The sequence below is a fragment of the Zophobas morio genome, unplaced genomic scaffold (assembly GCF_036711695.1).
Source record: "Zophobas morio isolate AGI-343-1 ecotype UQ-CSIRO unplaced genomic scaffold, CSIRO_AGI_Zmor_V1 ptg000084l, whole genome shotgun sequence".
NCBI classification, from domain to species: Eukaryota; Metazoa; Arthropoda; class Insecta; order Coleoptera; family Tenebrionidae; genus Zophobas; species Zophobas morio.
The window spans coordinates 288,036-307,140 of NW_026972189.1; the positions used below are offsets into that span (position 1 = coordinate 288,036).

At 33.0% G+C, this 19,105-nt stretch overlaps 1 long non-coding RNA gene across 1 annotated transcript; it reads right to left on the bottom strand.

The window, feature by feature from the left end:
• Window positions 1–7,298: 7,298 nt before the first annotated feature.
• LOC135144170 (uncharacterized) lies at window positions 7,299–13,531 on the bottom strand. Its single transcript, XR_010283016.1, has 4 exons — window positions 13,199–13,531; window positions 10,666–10,882; window positions 10,257–10,569; window positions 7,299–9,499 (listed from the first exon to the last, which is right to left on the bottom strand). It is a non-coding gene; the product is annotated as an uncharacterized LOC135144170 (long non-coding RNA).
• Window positions 13,532–19,105: the final 5,574 nt, after the last annotated feature.

Below are 19,105 nucleotides of genomic sequence, written 5' to 3' on the forward strand. Positions count from 1 at the left end.
GGTGGCAATTCAAGCAAAGCAACCCGTAGTATTAACATAGGATTAGTTACCAAAGGTATCGAAAACTACGAAGTACCAAAAGAATTATCCGAAGTAAACCTTCCGGATCTACAACAACAACAACAACAACAACAACAGCACCAACAGCACCAACAACACGATCATACACTTCGAGATAACAAAGACCTAGCCAAATCAGTTGAACTGAACAGCCAAAATGCAGCATCGATAAACTTTGTAACACTTCTCGACGACATAAAGATACCACCAAGAAGCCAGGTCGTTTGCCGAGGTACACTCTCGAAAAGGGCCCTTTCGAAGTGCATCGTTATCGAACCCTTGGACGAGAAGTTCTACGACGTTTTAACAACGCGTGTGATGTGCATAAATCAAGCAAATATCCCGGTGCGTATGATGAACACTACTGAAAAACCAATAACAGTAGGAAAAGGAAAAGTAATAGGAAAATGTTGTGAAACCATCAATGCGGATGAGGAAATAGAGAAAGAAACTCGCACTGTAAACAAAATAACAACCGAAGAAGCAACGGAAGAATTACAGAAGCTATTAACTACTCTCACGTATCCTGAAGAAAATAAAGAAGAGAAACAGATGTTTGAAAATTTGATTGCGGAATTCACCGACATCTTTCGCAATCCGGATCAACGACTAACATGCACCAGTAAGGTTAACCACCGAATCATTACTGAAAACGTTCCGCCGATTTCCAAAAGACCGTACAAAGTTCCATACCATCGAAAGGAAATACTCAACAAAGAAATACAAGCTCTCCTTGACAACGGCATCATACAAGAAAGTCAGTCACCATGGTCAGCACCAGCTATACTGATCGAAAAGAAGAGACATCCAGGAGAAGATCCAGAATTTCGATTATGTATCGACTATCGGGAACTCAATAAGATCACGAAACCAGATTTCTTCCCACTACCAATACTGCAAGACACTCTAGATCAACTACAAGGAGCAAGTCTATTTTCCATTATGGATATGGCCAGTGGCTACTTCCAAATTGAAGTACAACCAGAAGATAGAGAGATAACCGGTTTTAGCACACCATATGGTCATTATGAATTCAAACGAATGGCCATGGGTTTAAGAAATGCACCTAGTACCTGGAAAAGACTGATGTACAACGTATTCAATGGCCTAGTAGGAACTGAATGCCTAGTATATCTCGATGACGTCATAGTCTTCAGCAGTAACAACATTCAAGAACATTTAGAACGATTGAGAAACGTCTTCATCCGAATGAGAGAGTCAAATCTGAAATTTAAACCAACTAAATGCAATTTTCTACTAAAAGAAGCCAAATACCTAGGTCACATCATTTCAGCAGAAGGATGTAGAACAGATCCAGCAAAAATCAAAGCTGTAGAACATTATCCAAGACCTAAATCAGCTAAAGAAATCAAAGCATTCCTGGGACTTTGCGGATTTTACAGAAAATTCGTACCAAATTTTGCAACTCTAGCAAAACCTCTAACAACACTAACAAAGAAAGATACCAAGTTCGAATGGAAAGAGGAACAACAACTTGCATTTGATCAACTTAGAACAGCATTAATGAATCCACCAATTCTAAAATATCCAGACTTCACAAGACCTTTCATATTGGTAACAGACGCATCAGGAATCGCAGTCAGCGCTATACTAGCTCAAAAATACACCATCGAACATCCCATCAGTTATGCTAGCAGGATACTTAAAGATACTGAAACACGCTACAGCACGATCGAAAGAGAACTGTTAGCGATAGTTTGGGCGGTAAAACACTTCAAAGCATATCTAATAGGGAAACCATTCACCATCTACACAGATCACAGACCTTTAAAATATTTATTCTCAGTTAAAGACCCGAATTCACGACTGGCCAGATGGGCAATGTGTCTCATGGAATTTGACTTTGAAATTGAATATCGACCTGGAAAACGAAACCATGTGGATTCTTTCACGAGACTAGATTATTCAGGTGTACTCATGGAAGGAGAAACAGAAGTAAAAACAATTACAACCAAACTACCTTACTGCGAACCCGTCATCAACAACATAGATGAAATAAAGAACTATCAAAAGAACGACCACGATGTGCAAAGAGGACTTAAAACCGGAGAATATTACATCGATCAAGATGGAATATGCCATAAACCTAGAGAAGAATTGCAAAGACAAGATCCCATAGTGATCCCAAGACCATTGAGATACAGAATCATCCAATTACACCACGATACTCCATGGACAGCGCATGGAGGAGCCAAGAAGACGATTCAACTCATCCAACAAAACTTCTTTTGGAAAGAAATGACTACCGATGTAAAGAAATACTGTCAAGGATGTCACTCCTGTAATTTGCGCAAACATCAACCAAAACCATCAGCAGACATGCAGAAAATGCCAGTACCATGTGGAATTTGGGGATTAGTATCCCTAGATATAGTCGGACCACTCCATCTAACCAGCGCAGGAAACCGATACATCTTAACATGCATGGACTATCTCACCAGATATCCAGAGTGCATTCCATTGCCTGATATGAAAGCCAAAACTATTGCCAAGGCTTTCGTAACTAACATAGTCTTAAGACATGGAACACCGCGAATGTTACTTACAGACTGTGGAACCCAGTTCTTATCGGAACTCTTTCAAGAAATATGTCGAATTTTAGGAATCGAGAAAATCCAAACAAGTCCATATAGACCTTCGACGAACGGAGTCATCGAACGCATGCACCATGTATTAAAAACCATGCTTTCGCATTACATCTCAGAAGAATACATAGAGTGGGACGAAATGATTCCCTTCGTAGTAATGGCTTACCGAAACAGAGTTCATGAAAGTACAAAAGAAACACCATTTTTCCTAATGCATGGACGAGATATGGAACTACCGTTCCATACCTTACTCAACCCAACCCGAGTCCGATACAATTTTGATGAACATTATCCAAGTGAACTAATGGCAAGGATGCAACATGCCTTACAAACGGCCGGATGCAACCTGGAGAAAAACAATCAACTGAGGTGTGACAAACGCAACAAGAAAACCAAATACCAACATTACCAACAAGGAGACAAAGTTTATCTTTTCACACCAGCAGTAAAAGGAAAGAAATTAGCGTCGAAATTCTATCCGAAATGGAGCGGTCCTTACCGCGTAATTACGCAAACAGGACCAGTTAATTACTTAATCAAAGAAATCGGAAAAACGAAGGAATTATTAGTGCATGAAAACCGAATGAAACCATGGAGAACCAACTTACCATCGGAATTAGAAGAAGAAGAACTCGAATTACCAACGAGAAAACCAACGAGAGACAGCGAAATAAGCAGTGACGAGGATGAAGGAGACCGAAAGGTAGAAAAGAGAATTCTAGAAGATTTAGACGGATTACAACAATTATTTACTTTCGAAGAAGAAACGAGCAGCGAAGAAGAAGAAGAAGAAGAAGAAGAAGAAGCAAACCAAGCAGGAGAAGAAGCGGAAATAGAAGAACCATCAGACGACGAAGAGGACGATGATGAAGAAGAAAACGCACAATCACACCCTTACCATACAAGAAGCAAAGGCAGAGCCCCAGAGCACCCTTGGGTACTACGCAAACAAATATAAACCAATACAGTGGTATATACACCGTTAAAAGATAGATAAACACATAGAAAATAAGGACCATTAGTATAGATAGATTTAATTAAGCATAACATAGATGAACCAGGAGGTGAATACTAAGACTACGTATTACTTACAGATAAGTATATCACCGTCCTCACATGGATCGGCATAATCAAATCAGTCACAACCCTGATCGCCTACGACTGTCAGAACCCATCAACTAACATCACAATGATATCATTAAATGATGTAGCAGAATGCCCAGACCCAGAATATGGATACATGATCATACCACGCCAAGTCCAAATTGTACAGAAAAACCGATTCGAGAAGATTCACGTACAAACATGTCTCGTTGAAGTTACCAGATTGATAACGTACTGTGGCATGCATAGCTATAGCAGCATCGTAAGTCGAAGCATTTACACTTACATCCATACTACAGGTAGAGAAGGATGTAAAAACATTCACCATTATCAAGAGTACAGAGGTTTCTATGGACAAATCATCTCACAGATCCTGCCAAACAGCACCATAAGTACCTCGGTAACATTAGCCGGAGGATTATCAACGGACGGAACTTGTCACGGTACAACCTATTCGGAAAACGGAATTTCATGGGACAATGTAGTAGTCATTGCCACTGTAAAAATTTCAGTACAGGACTATTTAGCCACTCTGAAATTGGAACAAAACGAAATAACCCTAAGAGGAGGAATAACATGTTCCTTCCTGAACGGATACTGTATCGACACTATAATTGGAGAATCTATATGGAACCCAATAGAACCAGCAGAATGTGATACTGTTGTCACACTATTTAATGGTGAAGGTCACCTTATCCACCAAACAAACTCAACCACACCAACTAAATATATTGTCGTAGAACAGAGAGACAAAATATTTGCATTATCATTAGAAAAACAAGACACCGCCTGTGGAACCTCCGTCTGGTTAACTGAACATCCTAGACTATTCGTTATCGAACAAGACATAATAACTCCAATGCAAGATATAGGAAGAAACATTCAAACGGAGAATGTAGACCTAACAATGTACGTTAACTCAAAATTTTTATACATGGAACAATCACTTAAAACCACCATAGACAAAACATATGCCCACACAGTACACAGACGTTGCTTACTACGACGAGAAATATCACGCAATAGATTGGCACTTGCCCCTTTAACCCCCAACATGATCAGCTCTCTTATAAAAGGACAAAACGGATACGTAGGAAAGGTGGCAGGCGAAGTGTTATACATACTACAATGTACCCCACGACTAGTAGAGATTAGACGTGAAAAGAACTGCTATTTAGAACTCCCAGTAAAAATAGATAACCAAACCTACTTCATGTCACCAGTTACCAGAATTTTGCAACGATACGCAGAGCAAATAGAATGCAACACACTCATACCACCTTTGTATCACATTAATAATCAATGGACAAGTTTCAACCCAAATCCAGGAAACGCCTTTATACCAACAACACTCGCAGTCGATACAGAAGCAAGACTAACATTCACGCCCATTCAAAATTTGGGCGCCGGAGGCATTTACACTGCTCAAGAAATTCGAGCCGCACAAGACGCTATGCTATTCAGTCACGAACGTAAAGCCATCAGTAACATACTCACACGTAAAGTAATGGGTCATGAAATAGACAACCAAGGCGTTTCAATGCTACATATGTTTACCGCCGAAGAAATGGAAAAACTAGCAGAAAACACTATCGAAAAGATGTGGGGCTGGTTCAAATGGATAGGTTCCTGGACAAGTGGCATCCTAGGGATCTATTTTATTATCCGATTTATCAAAATTCTAATAGAAATAATTATAAACGCCATAGCAATCCAGAAGGAACACGGATGGTCCATTAAAATATTAGCCAGTTTTTGGGATACGTTAACTATGTGGTTACTACACCGAAAACACAAAAAAGAAGTAGTACGGAACATACAAAAAGTCACTGAACGAAATGACATATTTAAAGGAAACACCACTTTTAACCCAACATACCTTCCCACAAACCCTGATTCAAAATTTAGAAAACCAAAAACATTTACTATCAAACGACAAGAACCATCCTACTCAAAAACATCAGAAAAACCAACCTCATTTAGCTTAGAAGATATTACGAAACCCGAGAAAAACAAACTAACCAAAACACACACCATAACATACGTCGACCTTAAACAAGCAGACGATAATTTAAGAGAGATCCGTAATCACACCTGGTTCTAATAGTTATTAATGCGTCCAAATATACTAACAAGGCATGCAATAATATTAAGATAAACAAAAAAAACATATATATAAAAAAAAAAATAATAAATAAATAAATAATAAAAAAAATATATAATAATAATAATATTAATGATGTAGGTTACTTTACAAGAGCATGCTCCTTGTTCCCCCTTCACCCCTTGCGGGTGTGTGCTCTCGCAAGATTTTAGAGTTTGCATTTCTCTTATGTGCCCATAGGTGGACATACTGGTTTGCTCTCTGTATTATCAACGGTTTGAACTTCTGCTAACATTTTATGCAACCAATTTTACACAGCTATATCTTTTAAACTCACGTTAAAAAACATTCACTTCACAGATTTGCGTAATTTTAATATTTAACAAACTGTATCTAATATTATATATAAAGAGAGTTGTGAAGCTTTTAACAAACCGCATTTAAAGTTAAATAAATTAATACAGTTGCAAACACTGACAACATTCGAGTAAATTTTCGGAGAACCTTAAAGAAGATTGAAAACAGCGACTACAATGTGTACAGCCATATCTTTTAAACATAATTTAAAGGAAAATCACCTATAGATTTAAGTATTTTTCAATATTTAACAACTCTATTTAAAATTAAATAGATAAATAAGAGCACACACTGAAACTTTTTATTTACTCTATCTTCGTAAATCTTTAATATGTTTTTGAAAGGACTGTTCTAAAATTGTTGTTAATATTTTACTACCAAACGTTGAACAACTACAACTTTTTGTCCTTAATAAAACCCATTTCTCTTGAGTTTGGATTGAATAATTTCATTTGCCACAAAAATGTTCAGTTACAATTTTAACTAAATTATACACATCTTACGGCTAGTTTCATGGCTGCGTTGAACTGTCTTTCAAATTAAACGAACTTTTAACTTCGTTGAAAGAATTAGTTTTCATAGAAGTACCTGACTGTTAATAAATAACTTAAATATTATAATAAAAGTTGCCTTTATAAATGTACCCTATCCTGAATTTTAAAAAGAACCGAACAAACTTATGCAGCTTACAATACACACAGTTTGACACTATGCCATTTTGTAACTATAATATAAGCTCCATATCAAATATTTAACTCGGGAAAATTTACAATTTTCAATGTTTGATACTGCAATAAAAAGCAATCACTGTCAGTAACATTTTATTTTTTTGTGTTTACTATATAACTACAATTTTTGTGAACCAGGCCTACAACTAAAGAATATTAGGAAAATTATTAAGGTAAATGACAAAATTCCAAAAAAACTAACACTACATACATACATATTTATCTCTACTGAATTCAATTGCACAATATTCTCAACTGAAGATTATTACAAAAAATTAAAGTAGAAGACAAAAAAATATACTTATACTTAATTCCAAAAAACTAAAGGTACCTAAATAAATATTTCCATTTAATTCGATATTAAATGCAACTATATAATGACCTAGTTTTACAAACAGCTTGAAAAACTTTCTCAACTGTACGAACAATAGATATTATAAAAAAACTATTAATGTAGAAAATAAAATATATCTAGGAATTCCAAAAATCTAAAGGTACATAAATACTTCTAATTATGAGAAATCGCTACGTTTGGTTCTTATGATATTGTCAATATATATTCAGAATTTAATATCTCCCTTATTAACACATTTACTGTTACGAAAATTTAAATGTAACCTGTCCACAAGTTTCGCTACATAATACGAGAATTTTTTTAACCTTCAAACTACCGGGTGGTGTCCAAATGGACCCCATTGATACAATTTCCTATTTTTTCCCGTTATTTTCTGGTTTAACGATAGTGGTATTTTTAGTAGCTTCAATTAAGGCCTTTTGCTATGCATTCAAAAAATATCAATTGTATAGGTGTAACAGTCTGTTACAAAAAAAAAAAATTAGTCTCTTGGGGTCCGCATGGACCCCACCTGGTTCTTTTTGTTGCCATTTTTTTGTCTATATTTTTGAGATTTTATTGCACCTGCAGGTTTTATTCTGAGAATTTAGTCTTTCAAAAACCATTGTTTTATTCTTTACTAGTTTATAGACGGCGTTGCTGTTTTGATACAGACTTGCAAGCGTCAGTATCGGTGTCAGTGTGACAATTTAATCTCTCTAAAAAATTAAATTTTGTTTTATAAATGGCACCTTATCAAAATCGATATCAGTACAATCCCGCGGACGCTGTTTCGTCTATATAAGTAACAGGGACAGAAATCAAGAAATTTTTGCATTTCCTACAAAAGATTTGTTTGCCGAGTACATTCTACTCCGTACTGTTGAATGTCAGGAATGCTGGAACAAAAAACTGTAACGAAAAATGCTTATTTAATATTGTTATGTAATTTTTTTAACTTGGTTGTGTTTAAAATTAATAAATAATTTGGATTCGCCAAAAATTTTTGATTAATTCCTTAATTTTGGCTAAATAAGGCCATGGGGTCCAAGAGGACCCCATGGCCTTAAAATTACACCCGAAACGATGTGTAATTTTTCCCACCCGGTAGTTTGAAATGATTTAAATAGTTTATTATTTCATATTTTTTAAATTTTGTTGAAACTTTCACGTGTTTTAAAAAATCAATATCTGAATTATATATGGAAATTTTGGAACGCGGTTTCCACCGTTTTTATCTCACCAAACTTCAAAAATCGTACCAGACATATCGTCCACTTTTTTTGTTGGAACTGAGATACAGAAAAAGAAGCATCTAAAAGCTTCTACTAGACAACTTTGACTGTCCCATTTCCAACGTATTTGGTACGATGGAGTTTTATCAACTGAAACAGTGTTCTGCAATTTCCATACATAATTGAGATATTAATTTTGAAAGATACGTTAATGCAAAAATTTCATTAAAAAAAAAGGTGATGATTAAATTGTTTTTAACAAAACTGACCTTGTGCTATGTAGAGAAAGTTGTGGAGATGTTATATTTAAAATTTTACGACCATACGTCCATTAATACTGGAAATATTACCTTCTGAATATGTACTGAAAATCACATGTAAAAGACCTAGCAGCTAGCCTTAATTTGATATTGAATCCAATTAAACGGCGATTTTGTTTTAAAAACAGTTTGAAAAACGTTCTCGACTGAAGAATATTAAAAATATATATAATCAAGGTACAAAATAAAAAACATACCCAGGAATTCCGAAAGAAAAGGTAAATGAATTGAAGTTAACCATACTCTTCAGTGACCTCGTTTAACTAGCAGTTTGAAAAACATTCTTGTTTACAGGAAGTACTTTCGTTATACAGAAATTTAAAGTAGATATTTTTTTGTTTTCTATCAAGTTTTAAAAACTGTTTGCAATAGAGTAGTTTCTTACGTTAATTTTTGCCTTTTAGATGGATTAGAAACTATGGCTTCAAGTTGTTTCGTTGACGGAATTCTTGGTTTTCCTCGAGAATTTCTTGACTTTTTATGTGGTGTTTCTATTTGGGAATGTTCTAGTATCAGCATTGTAATAGACTCAGTTTCTTTACTTAATTTCTTGTCATTACTTGTTTTGTTGGTGTTCTGTATGCTTGTTTTTTTGTACCGTTTTCTTTGATCCTGTGACTACCACATCAAGAAGTGGTGATTTCTCCGCTAAATAATAAGATTCTATTAGAAACAATAACAATAACATCTCGTATTATGTAGACACTTTTTTGTATCGTTGACTGCGTAGATTTATTGTTACCTATTACCCTATTACTTTCAGTAAATTACAATGACACGTAAAATTTTTACTATGACAACTATGTCGCAAAAAATTTAAGCATTCACCATGTTGTACAGATTTCTAAGCACCAAGTGAAAACACATGAACACGTTGAAAGATATAAATCAAAAGCATATTCTTTAATGCAAATACAAATTTACGAATAGAAAATATCAGAAATTGTAAAATCTGTTTTAACTTGGTGTAAAAAATTTGTTCGAAAAAAATTTTTCAAACTGCAGATTTAAAAAGCCCTAATTCAAAATCACTGCTTCATATAATATAAGAAATATGTTAAAGAGACTCATTTTTTGCGCTGTTAACTACCTAACTATTTGAAATATCAAGACACACTAAATAATAACATCGTTTGATTATTATTAATGTAGACCTAATTCGTTAATTTTTTAAACATGACATTAAAAATTTTTAAAGTTACTAAACCAATGAAACCTGCAGCGAGCCGATAACGAAATAAAGTTATGAAAACAGTACCTACATGATACAACGATACAATTTCAATAACGTTAAATAAAAAATGTAAAAAACCCAACCATAAAAAATAAAAAAAATTATAGCCTTACATGCTATCTAAATGTTTAAATCATCAGTTAGATCTTAAACTTCTGAGTCAATACTTACATAATAATTCTTTCGCTAATATGTCTTCGTCAAAATTCTCTATGTGTAACATCTTTTAAATCATAATCCTCCGATTGAATATACCGTTATAGTTCTAAAGATTTTACACGAAATTTCTCCAAATCGTCAGCTTGACTATTAAGTACTTCCAGTTAGGGCAAGTTACGAAATTGTGTGTTTCCCGTATATCTGAGGTCCTAACAGTTATCCTATACATTCGATCATCTTCTTGTCGACGAAACGTCAATAATCTTCTTTCCATTCCGAATCTTTTTCTTGACAAACTTTGGACTTTGGGGTGGTATTTACGCATCTGAAATTACAAAATATATTTGTACTACGTGTATTTTATAAACATTTTATAAAGTATTGCAATATGTGATTACATATTTTTAAAATTTTATTTTACCTTTTTACATCTTTTAGGAATTCTTTCTTTCCTTGTTTTCTAGGTTTTAATTGAAGTCTTAATGATACTGTTGTCAAGGGTGTGCTTTCAGAAATCTCGTCGCTGCTACTCCTGCTGTCCTCGGTGGGTATATGATAACAATCATCCTCACTTAGCTCTCGATCGGCATAAGGACCACTTTGTTCACCATTCGGGATGGTGTATTTTGAAGCTGAAACTGTATTTTTCTTAAGAAAAGCGATTAACTTACACTATCAAATATTATCAACAAAATTAATGATTTCAAGAGTGTTTCCTATTCAGAATGTACAAAACAATATGCTTTTACATCTACGACATGTTAGTCCATCATTATATTTTGCTATAAATGCGTTTTTGAAAAACAATACAAAAAAATTGGTCTGAAGAGTTTAGACAGTACTTCTCTCGCTGTCGTAAACGTGACGACTGCATGCCTATGATGTTTTTTTTTGCATTAGATTTCAAAGCATTCGGTTTTGTGTAGTTCTTGATTAAATCAATAAAATAAATTTGCGCATTCATTAAATTTTTTGAGTCACCCTGTAAATCCAAATCCAAAAAATATGACTGGAATGATAAATTACAAGAAGAGACTCATCATATTTTGCACATTTTAGATAGGATTATTCGGCAAACTTTTGAGCTGACGTCATCAATTTTTTGGAGGCGATAAGCAAATATATTTTGACTAAAAATTTCTTATGCTTTTTATAACCTTAAAACATTTGCAAAATTTCAAAACATTCGGTTCAGTAGTCCTTGATTAAATCAATAAAATAAATTCACGCATTCATTAATTTTTTTGGGTCATCCTGCATATGCATATCCAAAAAATATGAATGGATTGATAAATCACAAGAAGAGGCTCATCATATTTTGTACATTTTAGATAGGATTTAGTCAGCAAAATTTTGGGGTGACGTCATCAATTTTTTGGAGGGGATAAGCAAATATATTTTGACTAAAAATTTCTTCTGCTCTTTATAACCTTAAAACATTTGTAAAATTTCAAAGCATTCGGTTCTGTAGTTCCTGATTAAACCAATGAAATAAATTGACCAATTCATTAATTTTTTGGGTCACCCTGTATATGCAAATCCAAAAAATTTGAATGGAATGATAAATCACAAGAAGAGACCCATCATATTTTGTACATTTTAGATAGGATTTATTCAGCAAAATTTTGGGGTGACGTCATTAATTTTTTGGAGGGGATAAGCAAATATATTTTTACTAAAAATTTATTATGCTCTTTATAACCTTAAAAGATTTGCAAGATTTCAAAGCATTCGGTTTGGTAGTTCCTGATTAAATCAATGAAATGAATTTACCCATTCATTAATTTTTTGGGTCAGCCTGTATATGCAAATCTAAAAAATTTGAATGGAATGATAAATCACAAGAAGAGACCCATCATATTTTGTACATTTTAGATAGGATTATTTGGCAAACTTTTGAGCTGACGTCATCAATTTTTTGGAGGGGATATGCAAATATATTTTGACTAAAAATTTCTTATGCTCTTTATAGCCTTAAAACATTTGCAAAATTTCAAAGATGTTTATTATAACTTTAGGCGTTACCACAAAAATAAAATTCGCAAAATGGAATTTTATAATTTTTCGAAAAAGCTGAATTATATTGTAATGACTAAATAAACTTAAACCAATGTCTTCTACTTTTTGAATTTTAATTTCAGATAAGTGAAAAAGTAAAATGGCCCAAAAAAATCGTGACCGTAAAGTGAACATTGAATTTAATTTTATTGAAAAAAATCCGATTTTATTGAACCCTGGTACCTGTCCAAATTGATACAACCTTGCAACAAACTTCATGACGTTAGCAGTGTTAGCACATCATTTTATTATGAAAAACTCACTTGAAACATACACCAAGTAACCTTCCTTATTTGCAATTTCAACAGTGCATACATTTTTTTTACTTATAGGCGTTGTCATGAAAAAATAAAATTCGCAGAATCCTATTTCATAATAATAGGTCAGGAAAGTTCTGTCTAAATAACTTTTCACTATTTTTTTAAATTTACGCATGCGAAGTAAAAAAAATGTGGAAATTGTTGAACAAAATTTTATAATTTATATAACAAACCATGTAACGAATTGCTTTTTGCCGTGTTAAATGTAATTTTCAAAGAATGAAAGATTTCTTTACAAGATAAATTAGGAACTGGCAACTTTTAGTGAATTTGCTTTTTACTGAATTTATTTTGCGAACTTTAAAATAGATGCTGTTTAAATTAACAGAAATGCATCTATCGATGTAAAATAATTGGAATGTGAATTCACCGTCCACTCTGCCACAAGTTCCATGAAAGTACCGTCTGACCTAAATGTCTTTACATAAAGGGAGGCTGTGATTAATAAGCGTTTCCAATAAACATTGGCTTTCTGCCTCTGTCATATCCTACATGCGCCACTTACAGCCTCCCTTTTACAATTAGATGAAAACTTTGGATCAGACTGTTACGTGCAAACATTAAAAATAAATTTACCTGGTCTTGGCCTCCTCTGATGCCAACATTTTCTTCAGTCCTCGCCGATGCTCCTGGTAGTTCAATGCGAAGAAATCCTGAATGCTCTTTTTGTTCTTGAATAATTTTCGTTTTTCCAATCAACATAACACGTGCCTGTTCCGTATTCATGTTGCACACACAACACATAAGAAGTTGAAAAAGTTTACTGCACTACTGTACTTAATACGACTCAATTTAACGCAAATTAATTTGCCAATGACATCAATCGCAAATTATTGTCGGTGCGGCACCCGCTAAATCGACTTCGTTCGCACTCCTTCGCACTATCGCATTTTTTGTTATTCCTCCCGCGCTGTCTGTGCTTAATAGTGGCAACACAGCTGCACAGCTGGGAATGTTACGCAATATTTTAAATAGAAACACTGCAGAAAAATGTATTGTTTAAAATAAAGGTTACCCATTTGATAAACATTTCACGAGCGTCGGTGTTCGTAACTGCACTCTCGCCTCCTAAAACATTTTAGGGCAAAAGTAAATTTTTACAAACTATTATACTCGTAACTATCGCGTTTCAATATCTTAATTTTCGACATGTCTCGTTTCTCTTGCAACGCAGTAATTTTGTTGCATAGTTTGCTGAATAAGGAAATTCAAATAAATATGATAAGGCAAATACATTCATGCCAACGCCCGAGTATTGTGTAACATAATAAAATTGCTGTGTCATCGTTGGCTTTTAATTTTTAAAGGAAGTAAGGCATACCTATATACGATTGGTCAAAATTTCCGGAACGCCGTTATCTTTTTCGTATCAACTTTTTTTAGTATGTGTGCTCTGAGGTGTCCCAAATAAAATCCAAGGCCTCATGTCCTCAGAACGGATAGAAATTGAAATTTCGTAAACGCTATTGTTTTTAGTTTGAAACTTTAATTCAGTACACTACAAATAAGACCACATACATAATTGGTTTTGGCGGGTGACGCAAATCTCTATTTTTTTAAATTGCAAGGTATATATTTTTGAAAGCATTTTAACAGATGATTCAATTGCGAATCCAATAATATAAATATATTATTTTATTTCTAATTAATAAAAAAATATTTCTAAATATGAAAAAATCCAAGACGAGTGAAATAAAGTAGTACTTTGTTTCAAACTGTTTTGAAAAAGAGTTATTTACGCATATGATCGGAACTAATACAACACATATAAGTGTTTTACATCACTGCAATCCCTACTTTACTGTATATTAAAATCCGTAAAAAAATATTATATACCGTGCAATTTAAAAAAATAGGGATTTGTGTAGTAAATTAAGCTTCCCATTTCAAGTTAAAAACAACAGCGGTCACAGAATTTATTTATATTTGTTGTCAAGAAAAGATGTAAGGCACGTAGTTTCGTTTGAGACATCTTGTACATGATACAGTGTAAAACACTTATTTATGACATTTCAATTTTTTTGCACTTCCGGTTTACCGGGAAATAATCCAAAATTAATAATTTTTAAAAAACGAAGTAGAGAAAAATATTCAATATATCATTAATAAATTCTTTATTTTGTACTACATTGGAAATCCACTGAAGAACAAATTTTAGCAATACTAAACTTCAATATTGAAGAATTAACTTCATATTCTAATCAGTTTTAATACACGTTATCAATTCCGAGACTTTGGTTAATCCTGAATAATAAAAAAAATGGTGCACAAAAATCTGCACACAAGGCGTTAGACCGAACTTCCCGGGCCCCTAAAGCACAATCCAACCTATCTGCCTTCTCGAAAAATTTAAAAAATAAATGATTTTCTTATGATGACGCCCTACAAATTAAAATAATCATTTGTATAGAGTGTTCAAGTGCTAGTAAATCCGCATGCTATGCGTATGTTTCAAAGGAGTTTTTCATCACAAAATCTAGCCATGTGACCTCTATTCTAATAAATATAAACGCATTGATAAACTGCAATTATAGACTCATAATGTTTTGCATATTTTAGATAGTTATGATTTATTCGGCAATGACGATGACCTCATCAATTTTACTTACGATACCTTTGAAACATTTGCAAGATTTCTGAGAATTCGTGTTTTGCAGTTTCATGAATAAGTTGTAAATTGTGAGAAAATTTTAATTTTTTCCCAAAAATCTAGACGTTAAGGATAAAAAATCAAGACTGATTCATAAACCGCAAATTTAGAAGTAGGTTATTTTATAAAATTTGTCTGTCCGTCTGCTCTCTAGCTATGTCGATATATATATGACAAATAATCTGCGAAACTACTGAACTGATTTAAATAAATTTTGATATGAACTTTTATATGTATTTTTGGAATTTTGTGTAGATGACTAGAAAAATTTGTCTAGTTATCTCAAAATTTTACAAATTAAATATTATTTAAATTTTGAAAAGTATCACATTTCTATGTGTGCTTCAGGTTTATGAATCAGCTTTGATCTCTACTTCTCGGGTGTAAGCTAAGGAAGTATTGTAAGAGGATCCATTGGACGAATTGCCACTTTCATGTTTTCTCGACGTTTCATGATCCATAGAACCCGAAAAAAATGATCTCCCGTTTCCGTCGGTTGTTTATGTCGTTTTTTGTTCCACAGATAATCTCTGAGACTACTCGACCGATTGCTGTCAAATTTTGTATGTATATTAGGAATAGCATGTAAATTCTAGATAGTAAAACGTCAACCAAAATTTGCCTCTCCATTTCCACCACCAATGCGATAACGTCATCTCCAAAATTTACAATACTGAAAGTTAGATTTTATAAAATCCACTTGTGGTTTATGAATCCCTGTTAGGTTTTCAGCCTATTCATAAAGATTTAAAAAAATCAAAATTTAGTAACATTTTGCAAACTAACTTTGAAACTGCAAAACCCAATGGTTTGAAATCTTGCAAACTTTTTAAGGGTGTCACGAGCACGTTAATCATAATTTATCCGTATATCCCCAACAAAACGAATGATGACATCATCTTAAAATTTTATCATATTATAAATACGATATAATTTTATCATATTATAAATGTATAAATATTTTTTAGGATTACTTATAGAGGGTAACTCAAAAAAAATTATGAATTAGGCAATGTATTTTATTGATACGCATAGCATACCCCTTTCCATGTATTTTAACAGTCGATACCTATTTCTTTTTAACTAAGGGAAAGTTTGTCTAGGTAACTTTACACAAACGTTAGGATTTTTTACCATATACCATAAAAGATTATGATACATTAGCAGTGTGGACGAACGTTGTACTTTAAAATGATGTACGATTTTCTATTCAGTATTCATTTATTTTAACTAAATGTGAAAAGAAACACCGTGCTTTGTAAATTCTGAACATTGTACTTATAAATGACGGACGCATAACTTTGTAACTTGTGAACGTCGTGCCAATGGCATAATAACTTATTAGCGAAGGCCCGTCGTTACTCGAAAAAATTAACGAATGAAGCAATTTATATATTTTACTGGCCAAATCAAGAACGTTCACACCATCTCCTCAAAATTTTGTTATTAATAAAATAAATACAAAAAAATAAATATTAGATATATTAAATCAGAAACTGCAAAGCCGAATACTTTGAAATCTTAGGTTGGAAAATGTACATACATATAAGTTTCTACAGAGGAAGTGACTAAGCTTGCGCTCCTTGATACCTCATTAGTAGAGTCCGGAATTTTATGCACGAAATTTGGCCAACATATGTGTAGGTATATATGTGCAGAAAAAATAAGAAAATATGTTTTAATTTTACGAAAATATGAAATTTTTTTATAAAAATAGGCATACATTTTGTACTTTTTTTTTATTGACCATACAATAAACTGGTAGTATATCCATAAGTCTAATAGGTTTAATTTAAAACAATATTGTGCCATATTTTAAAAACTTTATTTTACAAAAAAAAACGCGACTAAATAACAAATATTTGTAAAAAAAACGAGTACAATGATACATCAAAAAACACTTAAATGTCGGCATTAATATTATAACTTATAACTTGCAACTATATGTTTTTCAATGTTTTCAATTAAAAAATTAAGTCGCCTATCACACAAAATTTGTTTATAGGTGGAGAAACTCCTCTTTACATCCACTGATGTAATGGGTGCAAACAAGAGCGCTAATTAAATTTCGTGCTGTTAACCTCACTACTAGAACCTCCATTATATATTTTAGCTACCTTTGATAACAAAATTGATTCTTTTCTAGTACTTCCTTAAAATTTTTATTTATAAGTTGTCCTATATTTCCCTTTACTTTTTTAATGCTAAGTTAGAACTCTGTAAGAAAAAGTTAAACTTAGTAGTTGCTAAGATAAGACTGATTTTGACAAACGTGATCCTTCTAATAAAATAGAAGGTAGGTGGGCGGGTTAAAATAATATCGATTGTAGCAAATGACATAGCCTGTAAAAAAGAGAGGGTGGGCCGGCGGGGCTAGTACCTGCTAAGATAAAACTGATTTTGGCAGATGAGATACCTCTAAGAACAGAGAGGGCGGGTGAGCGGGGCTAGTACCTGCTAAAATAAGACCGATTTTGGCAAATGACATGCCCTCTAATAAAAAAGAGGGTGGGTGGGCGGGGCTAGTTCCTTTTAAAATATATGTATATCTGAGAATTGTTTGGGATTTTTTAAGCAACTTTTTCAATAACTCAATTTTTCAATACACCCCATTTTGAAATTTTCGATTGTTTTTGACAATTTTCGAGATTTAACCAAAGACATTGTCATGTATATAGATTTCGACCTTTAGAAGTTAAAAGCGCCGACACTTGCAATAAAAAATTTGCGGTATGCTTCGAAAATCTAAAAATTGGCAGAATATGTGAAAATATGCAAAAGATACGAAAATATGTGAAAAATATTGATACATGCAAAATATGCAAAATTTAATATGTGTCAATCAATTCCTATTTACCTAATTGGCCTAGATCCGAAAGCATTTAGGTGTAGTATGAACAGTCATCAATATGCAAATCTCATAAATTTCGGACTCTACTCATTAGTTATCAGTTATCAGAAGCTACAGGGAAGTTGTACGGTTTTTTTAGGACCATACACGCAAATTACTTTCACCTACACAGAGTGTTCTATTTTTCAGGTGCAACAGAAAAATTAGTATTTTCAAATGGTGCATCCTATATATTTTTAGATATTTTAATTTATCTCTCTTTAGACTTTATATCCACAATTTCTATTTAAAATTCCATTGCGACGTTGGCACGTTATTTCAGTTTTCTTGAAATTTTTTAGCGGTGAGAAAAACGCAATAGGGTTCTTTCTAAAATCTGCAATTAAATATTTTGTGGAGACATAAAAAAGGTACGCTCTTTGTTGTGGTATATAGTAAAATTACATCTTCTTATATAGAGTATTTGTAAAACATTTTTTAATTATTAGATCTTTAAATATTTATATTTGAGTTTCCTCAGGACACCCCGTATTTTATTACTGCATATTATTATTCTGTTTCTGTTTTCTAAAATATTTTCTGTATTAACTGATGATATTTTTGCGACTTTTTACTTTTTAAAAGACACACTGACACATCGAAGGAAAGAACAAAATATAGTGTCAGATACGATAATAAATACAGGTATTTTATTTGACAATCCAACTCGAAAATTCTTAACCAATAAAATGGCAGAATTGCTTGAAATTTGTCCAATGGCATTCACCGAAAAATTTTTTCAGTGAAAAAACATTCTTCTGTCAGGCAACAACACTGTTTTTCAGCGAAAAAAAATATGTCAAATTAATTTGTCAAACTTGTCAAATGAACTTTAATAAAAAAATTATAATGTAACATACAAATTACTTTTCTGTTGCCGTTAAAGGCATAATCTTCCAAAATACTGGCCACCTCGTTCATTTCGACTGCTTTATTCAGAGGA